At 45.5% G+C, this 14,013-nt stretch overlaps 1 protein-coding gene across 12 annotated transcripts in view; it reads right to left on the bottom strand.

The window, feature by feature from the left end:
* BBX (BBX high mobility group box domain containing) overlaps positions 1-14,013 on the bottom strand; it is a 140,647-nt gene extending 126,634 nt beyond the window's left edge. For 4 of the 12 annotated variants that reach the window (XR_009417941.1, XM_059466956.1, XM_059466961.1 and 1 more), the window contains exons 1-2: positions 13,947-14,013; positions 10,639-10,711 (exon numbers count right to left, since the gene is read on the bottom strand). The gene's annotated coding sequence lies outside the window, so the exon portion shown is untranslated. Of the gene's footprint in view, positions 1-9,566; positions 9,646-10,638; positions 10,712-12,207; positions 12,349-13,118; positions 13,135-13,394; positions 13,411-13,946 lie in introns of those variants that run through there. The other 8 variants (XM_059466964.1, XM_059466967.1, XM_059466966.1 and 5 more) reach the window with 6 other exon arrangements.

The raw sequence follows: 14,013 nt of genomic DNA, 5'->3' as shown, positions 1-14,013 counted from the left end.
AAATAGTCAGTAATTTTCCTGTTTCAATTTTTTAAGGAAGGTTTTCTTTTTATTTCTTTATAAAAACTGGCCATTTTAAACATTTGCAACCTGCAATAGCATTTTGACCTTTGCTCCAATTTTCCTCTGATTTCTATTCAGCTTTCTAATCTTATCATATTTAGTTCTACTAGACCACAATAACTGCTGAGACTTTGAATACCCTATACATTGATACAAAAGAAAATAGAAAACCAGGACAAAGACAGGATCATGAAACCTATGTTTGCACCAGAGAGTGAAGGCCATAAAACCACTTCTTGAAGTGTGCAATTCCTCCTTTTTGGGAGGCAAGGGCAAAACTGCATTTGTACACAGTTTGTGTAACTGTACTACCAGGCCTCAGGCACACTGCATTTCTGAGCACAACTCTTCTCTTACATGAGGTCTAACTCTGCATTCCTTAATGGTCACAAACACTGCAACACAGTTCCCCTGCTGCAGAAAAAATGCATGGAGCTGCAGAGTCAATACACGTTATCAAGCTTTTTGACTGCACGGATGCTATTAATATTTTGGTAGGGTTGGGGGGGGGAGAATTTGTGTCAGCCACAGAGCTGCTATGGCATATATACCAATTTATTTTCCCTTATTTCTTTTCCCTCTAACACATTAGCAATACATGCAGCATCCAGTAACAACCTGGTTTCATGTTTTGCTTTCTCTGACCAGCAGTGCTAGATTCCTTCCTGGATGTTGTAAAGCACCACCTCAACCATTAAAGTCACAATCACATACCACATAGTCAAATGGAAAGCTTGTAACAGCAATTTAAAAATAATTAATTTTTTAATATTAAGTACATATCTGTGTAAACAGAGATCTGTTGATCTCTATCTTTTAGAAGCTACAGAGGAGTCTAGCATGCACAACAACAACAACAACAAAATATGGCCACAGTGTTACCTAGTGAGCCTAGGTAACCTTCTGCATTCCTTAATGGCAGAAGATACTGCCCAAGGCATCTGCTATTACAAACAGGAACCAGATAATAGATGCTAATGTCATCTAAAAAAATATATTCTGCTTAACAGAAATAGATACTGTTACAAATGTTACTCTTTCTGAACAAAGAAATCATATCAGCATTTCAGATGTTATTGTTGCTAGATGCGTTTTAGCAAAAAAATATCTAATTGCAATTTGCCTTTAAATTACAAACCAATGCTAAATTCCACTGTAACATTATGTAACTCAATTTATATTAAAATAAATTGCAAATGTTTGAAGCCAAAACTGTAAACAAAGCTCAAACACTTAACAGGTACTTCCTTGAAGTACCAAGAACAAGTATTAGGTTTAGAACTAAGTTACCTGAAACTAATACCTTCCATTGCATCTGCAGAGTCTTTGCTCCATAAGTCACTTAATGGCACTTCCTGTAAAGCCAGGAAACTAACTGGGAATTGAAAGAGTAAAATTATTTTCTTTCTGTTCTGAGAAAACAAAGAAGTTTGAGTTCTGTTAGTTCTAAAAGCTTGCATTCACTTAAGCAGAATTAGTTACCTTACTAGGGATAATATTTTAGTTTTATTTTAAGTGTAAAATCTATTTGCATTTATTTGTGTGTTTGTGCAAGAGTGTAATTTTATTAAGTAGGACATTTTTAAAGGCCACAATCAAAAAAAGGCATAATTTGTCATATCCTAAATAAAAAATTTCTTAACAGTTGCAATCTAGATAAATGCACATAGGCCATGAAATCACTTAGAAACTGTGTAAGAGGCCTACAGTGCATGCTCTGATATAACAACAAAAAAGTAGTGCCTAATTTAGTGTAATGGATAAATTGGGCAACATATTTTAATGGTGTCTACCAATGGAGACTGCTCCTGAAAAAACAAAAATACCAAAGCAAAATGAGATTACAAGCACCAATTTACCCCATGTGTTTGTTGAGCGCAATCCTGATTTAAATCAGTTCAATAGGTATAACTGGAATGTCAAGGCAGCAGACACGGGAGTGTAAATAGAGAGGGGCTCACAATGGCCAGGAATAGGAGGCATAAAACCTCCCCTGCTTTCTGTGTGCCTGCCCCCACTCTCTCCTTCAGCCCTACTCAATCTCTGCAAAGCCTGTTAGAGCTCCACAAAACACCATCCCCCACTCAAAGGTATTTTTTCCCCCTCTAGGATCCTTGAATAAGAGAACACATACTGTCCCCACTGTAGATCTGAACTGTGCCCTTCTCTCACGTAACCCACTGCATGGGGATGTCTGTGATGACAGCCTCACCTCCCATTTTGATTTCCTTCTTTCTGCGAAGAGTAACAGCAAACGTCAAATGCAGCCCTGTGGGTCCATCCAGAAAAGGAAGGCTGCACACAGAAACCAGATCAGCTGCGGCAGAGAAACCAGCAGAACACTTCTTAGACAAAACACAGTATCTGGTCAGTTTTCTCAGGTGCTTCCCTCTGTGCACTCCAGCATCCTCTCACTCGCTTTGGCCCCATCAGCACATGGTGCAGCGAAACAGAAAGCTCACAGGGACATCCTCGAGAGTCCACTTCACTATATAAATAAATAATCCATTTCCTCTAGGCATCTCTCTCAGGAGGGCAGGATCTTCCTCTGCTGATTAAAAACCAGGAAGACATCGCAGGCACACAGACCCAAAAGCTTTGTTTGGAGCTCCCACCTGAGCAACAGGCCCACCCTGAGTAGCAGCAGACAAAGTGATTTCAAAATCAGCGACTGAATATCCAGATCCCTTCAACAGCTTCCTCCGAAGGACTCTGAAGGACCAAACTATGGCAAGGGCACTCACACCATGTGAGATTTTACCTGGGTCACTTTCAGCCATGGACTTTATTTACCCTCTGCTGCTTTGGTACACCGTGCTGAGGCGAGACAGACGAGCACAAGCGCATACAAGAGATGCAAGCGAAACACTTAACTCTCAAAAATTATTTAACACACACACACACAAATGGGCAATTTTCTCATATTAATGGACATCTCATGGTAATAAGAAATGGACAAACTCCACCATTACACTTAGTTACCTGTCATTTACTTTCCTTATTTAAGGTCTTCCACACTAAGAAATAAAGTTAAAAACTTCCTTTCTTTGCTCTACTTCTGACACTTGTGCTTTTTATTTAGTCCAACCATTTTAGAAGAATGGCACTAGATCTTCTGTTTACTCTTTCAGCACATTTACACATGTGATTAAAACACATTTTTAATCAATACAACAGAGGAAGTAAATTGTGAATAATTGTCTGCATTAATATATTTGCTACCAGCTTTGTCATTCTTTAATTTGCACACACCAAATTTCCCCCTATAAACACCTCTGTTTCTCCAAAAGCAGCTGGAAATTAATTATGCTTGTTTTATTTTCTTATAAATTCATATGCTATAGTTCTGTAATCAGTGCAGGATCATGCTGCAATTTTGCATACTTGTTTCAAAATACATTATGAGCACTTGATGATTGATGTTTAACACAATTATGAAAGATCATCTCAAACAAATTAGAGGGAATACAAATAAAGAAATTTAAGTAAGAAAAAGAATTACACATATATTCAAACAAAAGCTAAACCCTGGAACTCACAAGTTTGCGGCATGGAACACTGACTGATTAGAACTGAGCTAGGCAGGAAGTTTACACTACTCCAGATGAAATTTGGATATAAAGAAACCTTTTGGAAAAAGAAAGAACAGCTGAAGATAGCTTTACCAAAGAAGTGGAGGTGAAAATGGCACTTCTTTCCAAATCTATCATCTCTGCCCATTGATTTGAAGTACATCAGAATGCTTTCTTTCCTTAGACAGACAGCCAACTTGTGAAGCAAATATACTTGAACAAAATGGCTTACGTGCCAGAAGACTTATCATCTACCAAATGGCATTCTCACACTTCATGCTCTTCCAACCTCTTCTCATTTACAAGAACTCGGCATGTTTCAGCAATGTCTCTCTCTATTCCCAGCTCACCAGCAGGTCAGGGATGGCCTATAAGTTTGTGAGTACAACAGGTGCCAGTCCCTGGCAGGACTATCTGCACATCAATACCTAAGAATAATGCGAAATCTGCATCTTTCCTGAGGAATTACAGGCCACCAGAACTTCAGCCAGCAAACCTGCAACAGGGTGTACATTGCTGATGATGCAGGTCTGGTCCTGGCTTTTTGTTCAGGAATTCACCTGTACAATTGTAACTGCAGGATCAGGTTCTTCAGCCATGAGGTTCAGAGAAACTGATGCTCTTGTACTTCCCCCCTAAGTCAGCATGATGTTGCTGACTGTAGTTCACTGCAGGCAGGATGTGGCTCAAAGACCACCACTTAAGGAAAGCAAACCCAAACACAGCCACCCACAAAAATGAAATGAAGTAAGAAATCAAGTCCTCCCTCAGTCCTTCCATTCACACCTAATGCTTTCTTTATCCAGCTTCACCTTCAAATTTCTCTCGAAGTCTCTCTTAAACATTGCTTTGCCAACCACAAAAAAATGCATTCTCTCACATACACAGACAAAAATTTAGAATTATTTGTTTCATAGAAGAACACACAGGCTGCAGAGGGAAGATGTACCATTCTACTGCAAGAGACGTAATCCTAACTATTACTGTGTGACATGCTTTCCCCACTCCCATTGCTGGGTACCTCTTGACTATGCAAGGCATGAGTACAAATGAAAAACAAAATATTCGAAACAAAAAGATGGACAACTTCTAACAAGATTTAAGTTTAAAAGTCCTTATGTAGCCAGCAGAAAAAACATATTGGGGAATGAAGTGAAAGGTATTGGTTGAAAGCCATCAAACACTGAAACATTGCCTGACACTCTGCAGCACAGTACAGTCACCAATCCCTTACAGCTCACCAGTGCACAGGACCAGGCTTAAGACTTCCTCACTTGAGTCCTGCAACAGGCCAGCTCAGTTCTCAGGAACAGAACCGAGGAGCAGGCCTCCAATGCATGTGCTTAATCCTGCCCTGGGGACCCTGGGGTTTCAGAAGCACAGGACAAAGCCCCTCCCAGCAGTGAGGGTGGCAGAAATCCTCCTGCTGCTACACCTGTGTAAGAAGAGAGCGATCTCACAGCCAGGAAGCAGTGAGGGGCATTCCACAATGTCTCAAAGCAGACAATTTGCTACACACATAATGCCTTTCAGAAAGAAAACATGATAAACCCTCAAACAAAACACCACACAGCCAGAGGGAAGGCACCTTCCCACTTTCCCTCAGAAAGGGAAAGTGTAGACAGGACTTGATAAGCTTCTTGTCAAGAGAGCTTCCACTTGCATTAAGTTCCATAGATCCCATGTTGTGCTAGTCCACTGAATTATTTTTATCTTTGCTGAATGAGGCTCTGTGACATTAAGGGTCAATAAAATGCTGCTTCTTACTTTCAGCATTTGCTACATTTTATAAAATGTCTTATTTAGAGACACCCACATGAAAGATTTCTGACAATAAAAATTCCATGCTTCCTAAGCAACTGATTTTCTTAGTGTAGCCTCATAAAATCCTGTTAACTTTCCTTTCCCTCACTAAAAATTGAAATGTTGTTGTACTAGGTTTCTTTGTACTCAGATATGCCTGAAGCTAGTTTATTTTCACATGCTGAATTGTCCGCACTCATAAGGAGTTGCTATTACGTTATGCATTTGTGTGCTATAAAGGAAAAAGCACGAACACTGGAAAGTGTCAAAACCATGTTTTTCCTCTTTGTTGATTCATTTTTAAGTAATTAAATTTATTAGAAATAATAAAACACTGCTATCATTGTGAGAACATTACAAATAGGTCTACACCCAGGCTTTAAGTAAAGTGTGCTTTACTCCTCAAATACACCTCCAATTTTTACATCAAATTTTTATTTTAGGTAACAAAACACCAGTAAACAGCAAATCTGAAAATCTTACATATGTTTACCGTCTCTAGAAATAAAAGTACAGTAAGCAAGTTACTCTATCACAACACTGCCAAAGTGCCAAAGTAGTTGCTTCTGTCAATTCCATGTTTTATAAGAAAATCAGTTGTCATTTTACATTAGATTATGAATATGAAAAAATAATTTAATTGTGAAGAACTATTTCACATTAATCACATTTTAAAAACATCACTATGAAGAATCATTTTCTTCCTTTCACTAACTTTACCAAGTTAGTATTAAATAAATAGGGGTGATAAATACTGCAATAAACAGCAGTTTACATACCACGTTTACTGGCAAAAGCTCTTAAGTAAGCTCTCCTCCTACTTTACACTGTCTTGTCAATAAATATAACCAAATTGTAAGTTAGTAACTTCACAACATTCTGAAGGTGGGATTTTTTTTTAAACAGCATTATGAATGAAAGTGGAGTATTTGGCAGAAGATGTCAGAAGTGGCACAGAATTCAGTGAGTCTACTCACATCTCAAGACAAGCACTTACCAGGAAAGTTTCAGAGCAAGGGAAAGGACACAAAACTAAGGAGTCAGATGCAGATTTTATTCCATTCCCTGCTACTGCTAACCTGCTAAGTGACTGCAGGAAAGCCTACGCTCCTTCGCAGCTTTTCATCTCAGATGCCTAAAACTGGGAAAAAATGATTGTTCCTGATCTTGAGGTGTGTGATTACAGTATGGCTTGTGTACTTCACCAAACAGGACAGAAGTACATAAATAAGGCAAGGCCTACAACCATCAATTATTAATAATATCACTATTATTGAGAAAATAATATGCGCTTTTTTCTTTTTCAGGCAATGCAAAACAGCAGCCCATCAAGCCATTTTTAAATTCAGAGTAATCCTTAGGCTGGTTCAGATACTACCATTTCCAAAACTACCCAAAACTGTAGGAGCCTTTTGTGAAATTCCCATGTCCACCAGGACCACACTCACCCCATTACTCTCAGACAGAAACACTGTATCATTACTGATCTTAAAAAAAAAAAAAACAAAAACAAAATAATAAAAAGGAAGTAAGTCCTAATAAGCTTCTGACATGAAACTGAACAAAAAGGCTTCTGGCAATAAAACCCCAAGAAAGGGATGGTACAAGGAAAAGAAATAACATTATATAAGTTAGAAGAAATAGGTTAGAAATAACCTATTTCTTCTCAAGAATATTTTGAAATACATATGATAATAAGTTCAATCCAGCTTTATAGACCCCTAAATAATAATGAAAACATAAATTATTAAGTTTAAAGTAAGCTACAACGGTATCTAAAGTGCTCTGAAAAACTTAAATCACTCATGAAAACTGTCCCAATATAGAGGCGCCATATGATTTAATGATACAGGGAAGTACTGTCACTCTCCATTTAGAGGTGACCAAGGGACAGAAGGCTACACTTCTAAAAGTAAAGGCCTCGGAAGCCATCAGCAGGCCAAAGCTGTGCTGCCAATTCCACTGGTGGCCACAGCAGGCCATCATCACAACAGGGCACAGAAAGTCCAACTTGGGTCCAAAATTTGGAAAGCAGCTTCTGGTTTTGACTACATCACTTGCCAGAGCTCACAGAGACAGCCTGCAACACACTCAAAAAATAAAATGCGAGTTTCACTTCAGCTCCTATTTTAATTTATAGTACCTTCCTCCAGCGAGGAACCGCCTTCGGATAAAGAGGGGGATCTGAGCACTACACAAGCCATGTACTGTTGAAAGAGAAGCAGTGTCTCACCTCCCAGGCATCCAAATTCCACTGCAGGTGTACTTACAAACTTCACATCACAGCAGAGCCTTGCACGCCACAGGTCTCACCAACCTTACCTGCACCTTTTCCACCACCACATGTGGTGGAAGAGCACCTCAGCCCAGCTCACCCAGTCAAGTTCTCCTCTCTACACACCACTCTTTCCCCAGCTCTGTGCTAGAGGACTGCCCTGCCTAATGCCATGTTCATGCGCTCCAGAGACACTGCACATCCTCAGCCCCTGGACCATGAGTGGCAGCAACCTGGAAGAACCTTAAGCTCTGAATGCAAGCAATCATACCAGTGAATTTAACAAGACTTGTCATCTCCTTCAAGATATTCACATGCTTACAGGATTGCCAATTACAGAACCACTAATTTACGAACAAAGTGTATTAAGAGCGTTCCGGATGAACAGGAAAAACAGTTATAAAATAATGGCACGATTACCTCTGATATTTTATGTGGAAAACTGACATTTAATATCTTTAATTATTCACACAACAGCTCCGAAAGAGAAAGGTTTTCTTCCTTGAAGGGAAAAATAAACATGGACAAATTCCTCTCACCATCACTCCTACACTCCTTTCCTAAATAAACCTCCTGCAGAAGCCAATGGAAGTTTTGCAGGCAATGAGCTTACAGCAAGCAGCCCCCAAAAAAGTCCAAAGGGTCAAGGGCAAGCATCTTAAATACTCTGAGCTTACCTCCACACAAACCAGCTATATTTCTGCTAAATTACATGCCTGCTTGACATGGTTTAGCAGCTTGCTGTGCCAAGAGGGACAGTAGTGTGCAACAAACTTTTGAGAGCTTGGGTCAATTTTTGAAACATCCGCAAGGCCCCCTGCAAAGCAGCTCATCACTTTCTATCTTGTGACACACCAGCCCTGCATTGGCACTCGCCAAGCAAACCAGAACTCCAGCATGTCAGGACCAAATGACTAAAATCCAGCCATGAACAGTTACTTTAGTGAGAACTGTGTAACAAAAGAAATCTTCCCTTTTACCAAAATAAAAGCTCCCCAAAGCAAACAGAGATTTCCAGTCATGGACTAACTTAACAACATCTCTATTCTCACCTTAACTAGGAGCATTATTTTCATTGCCGTTTTTTTAAGCTACAAGGAAAGGTATTTCTTGTCTTCCTCTAAAGCGCCTATTATGCTTTTTTGGTAAAAATGATACCTTACCCTTTTCTCTGTTCAAGCCAGTTCAACATCAGGTGAGACATACATTTAGCACGATGCACAAAACCAAGGTCCACTTCTTTCCAAGTGTGGGAAGATTATGATCACCACTTCACTGCCAGATCAACATTCCATGCATCCAAAAGACTTCATAACAAAACTAAAACCAGATAATGACTCAAGACCCGAGTCAAGGTCTCTGAGCTATTCTTGTTCAGTATCCTTTACTATTACTCGAAATAAAGAAAATGTCCTTAGCACTTACAGTACTCTCATGTGACTCTTAACTGAAAACACAGAAAATTAAGTTCAGAAATCAGAACATTTGTATTCAGCCCTGATCAACATTTTGAAGCCTATCTGCCAGTTTTCAATTTCCACATGCATTTTTACTTAGAAAAAACTGTTGCAAAAATTACTCTTCACAGAACACAATCCTTGTCAGTAATGCTATAAAACCAAAAGCAATATTCTCCTATGCAACTAGTCTGTCACAAAAAAATTCAGTAATTGAATTTGGTGTTTACACTCTGAGACCTGCACATACTAACCACATCACATACAAAATCCAAAAACCTGAAATTTGAGTGTAAATCTGCAGGAACTGGAGAACAGCAGAATTCTACCTTCGAACCAACTGCCCACAGTGGTTACCCCAGCCTCAACGCTAGCTTTGTGGTTATAATATCATACCAGAACAGCTGCTCCAAACAGCCCCCTTCAAGTCAGCATGTTTGGGACCATCACTTATCCTATGTCTGCTATACGCTGCCTGCAAAAGGTCAGGAGTATGTTATTAATCATTTGCATTTATGAGTGCTAAGCTTACCCCAAATACATGTCCTGTCTTGCTTTTAATTATGTGCAGAATAGTACCAAGGCGATATGCTACCTCCCACTTCCCATTTTGGGCCAAATGCAGGTCAGTGACAGCATGGGCAATTGTATGAGAAGTGTTCCAAATGCCACTCATTTTATGTCATTTTTAAATGTGACTCCAAAAATTTAGAACCTTTCTTCTTTAAACAACCACTTCCACTTCAGCTTAAAAGGTGTCAAACCCTTCAAAAGTTATCATAACTTTTCTCAGCATGCAGATTAAAAAAAATTGATGTGTACCTGAAAATGTAGGAATACTAGCAAATTAAGTAAGTAAGATACATATTTCAAATTGACTGGTCTCTGCATTCATCAATGCCAAGAGCAGAAACAGTAACACAGAATGAGCATGGATGGAACTCCAATTAGCTCTCAGTTTACGTGTTAAAACTGAACACACTCCTGTTGCATCAGCATTACAGTTCTGCTAAACTTGTCATTGATTCTTGACCTTCACATTTTCTAATTACCTATTCAGTTTACATTCTCAAACTTTTCTATCACTGAATTTTAAAAGGACTCATTACATTTTTCACCTGTGTGTCGCACTTCGCATATTCTAATGTTACTTTGGTCTAAAACTTTTGCCCTAAGTCAATCAGCTGGTTGTCTTTACAAAGTTTAAGGGAAAAAACCACCACTAAAAAAAAAATAAGCAAAGAGAGCTCTGAATATGCACAACCTTTTAATTTCCAGGTTACCTGGAGGAACGCCTACGTACAAACTTTGTATTCTAGCAGTAGCTATTAGCACCTGGAGAAGACATGTTTTCTGAGGTGCTAAATCCAGAACAAGCATCTTCCTCATATGAAGTGGCAGCACGAGGACCTCTGTCTTATCAACAACAACCAAGTTCTTTTTTCATGTGTACAGTTCACATACTTACCCAGAAAGGCAAATGGAAATTACAGACCGACGAAGATGAAGCTGTCTCAAAGTCTTTGTCATGTGATAGTGACCTATAAAGTATCAAATAAAGGCACATCATCAGCACACCATGATTTTACAATATTGCAACTTACCACATCACCAACAAGAGGAGAGATCCCTAAAGTTGAAACTTGCTTCCTCCTCAACCCCATCCCAGCTAAGCTGTCCTTAAAACAAGATGACAGTCGCAGGAAACCGCAAGGAGCAAACAAAAGATGCACCGTGTCTTTAGAGGGCATTAGGAGTGGGCAAATGGAGCAAATCATCTGAGTGTGCATCAGCAGGGTGGGTTGTTCTTCCTCTGTCTCTCTCTCTCACATGGATGCATGTTTATGAGCGCGCACAGACTCACACACATACACACAGAGATGCATCACGTAATTATTTACACGCACACACAGTAATACTCGCATGTACTACCAAAATAAAAGACAGAAAGTTGACCACCATCTGCAAGGAGGCATACATAACAAAAACCCCCGGGAACTTACACAAGTGAGCGATCAATCCCCGCGCGTGGACAAGCCAAACAACGCAAAAATTAACAAGAAGAATCAGCCGCCAGACCGCAGGTACGAGAACGACCAGGGGAAAGACACAGACAGACAGAGCGACGGACGAAGGCTGCAAGGCTGGAGCACAGTTTCAGGTAATGCCCGCTGCCCCCCGGCAGAGCCCGGCCGAGCCGCCCGGAGCGCTGCGGCCGCCCCGCCGCCCCTCCGCCACCGCAGCCCGCGGGGAGCGACCCCCGGCCGCCGCGGGGGGAGCGGCGCTCGCAGCCGCCGCCCGCCCTCCGCCCACCCTCGCCCGTGCAAAGTGTAGGGCCACCGGAATCCGGGCTCCGGGGTGGGGTGGAAAGAAAAGGTATTAAATATGGAGAAAGACCGCCGTGACCCAGGGTTTTCCCGTCTCCCCTCCTCGCCCCCCGCCCCCGGTCACCATCAAGTTTGCATCCTAGTTACAAAATGTCGATCTTGAAGGCTGACAAGACACAGGGAGAGGGGGAGAGAACGAGAGAGAGGGAGAGAGTGAGTGAGAGAGAGAGACGAGAGAGTCCATCTTGCTTTGAGGGGGGAGGAGAGGAGCAATAATGCAGCGCATAAATCTCACCCTCCCGGGGGAAAAGTCTGCACAACACCTTTGGGGGCGGGCGGGCGCGCAGGGAAGGGGCGGCGGCGCGGGGGGCTCCCCGGCCCTCCCAGCTGCCCTCCCCGGCGGGCTCCGGCGAGGCAGGCTGGCAGCAAACACCTCCCTGCTGCTCCCCTCCTCCTCCCCGCGGGCCCGGGCGATGATCCCGCTGCTGCCGCCGCCGCTGCCACCGGGGAGGAGGTGCCGCCGCCGGGAGAGCCCACATGGAGACGGGCACCCCGTCCCTGCCCCGGCGGCCGAGCCGGGCCCCTCCGCCGCCCCGCCGGGTTGCGGGACTTGGACGTGTCACCAGCAGGACGGGCAATGGTTTCGGCGCCCCAGGCCCGAGTGACCACCGCCGGCCTGGCGGCGCCCCGGCCTCCCCGCACACACTCACCTCCGCAGAAAACTTTTAACCGCGGGCCTCCCCCGGAAAAAGTGGCGAATCCGCCCCGCACACGGTTAAAGCCCCGCGGCCCCCCGGCTCGGCTGGCGGCGAGCGGGGGAGACCCGGGCACGGTCCTTCCCCGCCCCGGCGGGGAGGGAGGGAGGAGGCAGCAGGCAGGGAGGGAGGGGGCGGGCAGCCGCCTGCCGGTGCCTCTCGCCCCGCCGCCGTGCATGTCGCCTCGGCGGCTCTCGCATCGCTTCGTTTTACCTTCCTCATTCAGCGGCGGCAGCGGGCTGCCACCGATATTCCTAACGCAAACCTGCTGCCGTGCGGCGCCCGGGATTAACGCGACTGCCTCCTTCTCCCCTGCCTCCAACCCTTCCTTCCCCGTCCTCCTCCTCCTCCTCGCAAACCCACACTGGATCGGCTGTCCTCACATCCATGCAAGTTTCATACATTGCAAATAAACCCGAGAGGAGGAAGAGCGAAGCGCCTGGCGGGGAGCGGGGGGAGGAGGAGGAGGAGGGCTGCTTTCTGTAATTTACCAGCGACCCGATCTCGCAGCAGCAAATAACAGCCGAGCACCCATCCGGCTCCCGGCGGCCGAGAGAGACCCCCCCGAGGCAGCCGCCCCCTCCCCAAGGCGCCCCTCGCCAAGTTTTCTGTCATCGCGACCACCCAATGTCACAACTTACCTTCAGAAATAGGACTTCGCGCGGCCGAGGCCTGCCGCCACCTCCCCCCGGCCCCCGCCCGCCTTCCTCCCTCCCTCCCTTCCTCCCTCTCCACCTTAAACTTATTGACACAACATAATCCCGCATCCACGCGAAACTCCGGCAGGGCCGCCCGCCCGCCCCCCCGCTGCCCACCGGGGCCGCCGCCGCCCCGGGTGCATCGCCGATGACTACCGGAAAACGCACAGCCCAACTCTCCGGCCGAGCCCGGCCGCCGCTGTTGTTGTCGGGGTCGGCGCCGGGGTTTTTCCTCCCGCTCCCCGTGCGGCCGCTGGATCGGCTGCTTCCCCCTCTCCGGTTTTATATCCCCCCCGCCCTTTCTCCCGGCGGCGCGGAGCCCCCCAGGCCGGCGGCAGCCGATACCGATCCGCGCACTCTCCCCCGCGCCTCGCCGCCCCTCGGGATGAAGTTTCGTTTCTGTCTGCCGCGATTTCCCTGTCAAGTCCCCCCGGAGAAACGCACCGAGCGGCGGCCGGTGGCCATCCCTCCTCCTCCTCGCCCTCCTTCCCCTTCCTCTCTCCGCCGCTGCTCTTGCCTCTCTCTGTGGCTGCGAGAGGTGCCTGGTTTCAAACGCAGCCTGGCACTGGCTGGCCTACCCCCGCCGCCTCTCGGGCTCAGCTCGCTGGTGTTTTAAATGCCCTGCGCTGTACCGCGATCCACTTGGCCCCCTCCCCGTCACATACCCCCGGTCACCCCTACCCTGCCGGCCGGGCGGAGGGCTGGCGGCACCAACCCACCCGTCCTCCGCTGCCCAAACTTTCAAAACGAAGGCAGGGCTGGCAAGAGGGAGGAAAAGTGACTGGGAGCCGCGGCAGCCGCCGCGCCGGGCAGGGGAAGCTCCGCGCCTCCCTGCCCTCCGCCAGCGCCGCAGGAGGGGTGCGGGGGGCTGCTCCGCCACTGGGGCGCGGAGCGTAAAGCGTGGGGCGAGGGCACCCCTCTCCCTATCTCTCCCTCCCTGCCGCTGCCCATCTCCGCCCGCCCGCCCGGTGCGGGTCTGCGGGCGGGGGCACTCACCTCGGCGGGGTGCGCACCGCGCCGCTGGGCCGGACGCGGCTCGCAGCGCAGCCCCTCCGCCTCGGCG

Source organism: Ammospiza nelsoni, chromosome 2 (genome assembly GCF_027579445.1).
Source record: "Ammospiza nelsoni isolate bAmmNel1 chromosome 2, bAmmNel1.pri, whole genome shotgun sequence".
NCBI lineage: Eukaryota > Metazoa > Chordata > Aves > Passeriformes > Passerellidae > Ammospiza > Ammospiza nelsoni.
Note: the sequence above shows the minus strand (reverse complement) of the source record. Positions and strands in the feature narration are given on the sequence as shown.